This window comes from Bombus pyrosoma, unplaced genomic scaffold (genome assembly GCF_014825855.1).
Source record: "Bombus pyrosoma isolate SC7728 unplaced genomic scaffold, ASM1482585v1 HiC_scaffold_4725, whole genome shotgun sequence".
Lineage (NCBI taxonomy): Eukaryota > Metazoa > Arthropoda > Insecta > Hymenoptera > Apidae > Bombus > Bombus pyrosoma.
In genome coordinates this window covers 1,245,503-1,247,471 of record NW_025219985.1, presented here as the reverse complement: position 1 = coordinate 1,247,471, position 1,969 = coordinate 1,245,503, and positions in this window count along the sequence as shown.

Here is a 1,969-nt window from a genome sequence, read left to right as displayed (position 1 = left end):
TTATATAGTAGTACGTTATAACGAACAACGTTATGTAGTATTTCATTAAAATGTATAACATTATGTATTATTACGTTATAACGTACATCACTATATGGTAATACGTTATAACGTATATCGTTATATGAAAGATACGTTATAACGTGAAATGTTATGTAGAATTACGTTATAACGTATAACATAATGTATTATTACGTTATAACGTATATCGTTATATAGTAATGCGTTATAGCGAATAACGTTATGTAGTATTACGATACATCGTATAACGTTATGTAGTATTACGTTATAACGTACAACGTTATGTAGTATTACGCTATAACGTATATAGTTATATAGTAGTACGTTATAACGAACAACGTTTAGTAGTATTACTTTATAACGTATAACGTTATGTAGTATTACGTTATAACGTACATCGCTATATGGTAATACGTTATAACGTATATCGTTATATGAAAGATACGTTATAACGTGAATTGTTATGTAGTATTACGTAATAACGTATAACATTATGTATTATTACGTTATAACGTATATCGTTGTATAGTAATGCGTTTTAACGAATAACGTTATGTAGTATTACGTTACATCGTATAACGTTATGTAGTATTTCGTTATAACGTACAACGTTATGTAGTATTACTTTATAACGTATATCGTTATACAGTAGTACGTTATAACGAACAACGTTCAGTAGTATTTCGTTATAACGTATAACGTTATGTATTATTACGTTATAACGTACATCGCTATATGGTAATACGTTATATCTTATATCGTTACATGAAAGATACGTTATAACGCGAAATGTTATGTAGTATTACGTTATAACGTATAACATTATGTATTATAACGTTATAACGTATATCGCTATGTAGTACTAAGTTATATAGTATTGCTTTATAACGTATAACGTTATATAGTAATACGATATATAGTAATACGTTATAACGTATATTATCTTTATATGGTATTTACATAAGGTTATTATATGGTAATACGTTATAACGTGTAACGTTATGTAGTATCTCGTTATATCGTATAACGTAATGTAGTATTACGTTATAACGTATAGCGTTATGTAGTACTAAGTTATATAGTATTGCTTTATAACGTATAACGTTATATAGTAATACGATATATAGTAATACGCTATAACGTATATCGTTATATGGTAATACGTTATAACGTATAACGTTCAGTAGTTGTTCGTTACAACGTACATCGTTATATAGTAGTACGTTATGATGTATAACGTTCAGTAGTATTTCGTTAGAACGTATAACATTATGTATTATTACCTTACAACGTATGTCGTTATATGGTAATACGTTATAACGTATATCGTTATGTAGTATTACGTTACATCGTATAACGTTATGTAGTATTACATATAACGTACAACGTTATGTAGTATTGCTTCATAACGTATATCGTTATATAGTAGTACGTTATAACGAACAACGTTCAGTAGTATTACGTTATAACGTATAACGTTATGTATTATTACGTTATAACGTACATCATTATATGGTAATACGTTATAACTAATATCGTTATATGAAAGATACGTTATAACGTGAATTGTTATGTAGTATTACGTTATAACGTATAACATTATGTATTATTACGTTATAACGTATATCGTTGTATAGTTATGCGATATAACGAATAACGATATGTAGTATTACGTTACATCGTATAACGTTATGTAGTATTTCGTTATAACGTACAACGTTATGTAGTATTACTTTATAACGTATATCGTTATATAGTAGTACGTTATATCGAACAACGTTCAGTAGTATTTCGTTAAAACGTATAACGTTATGTATTATTACGTTATAACGTACATCGCTATATGGTAATACGTTATATCTTATATCGTTATATGAAAGATACGTTATAACGCGAATTGTTATGTAGTATTACGTTATAACGTATAACATTATGTATTATTACGTTA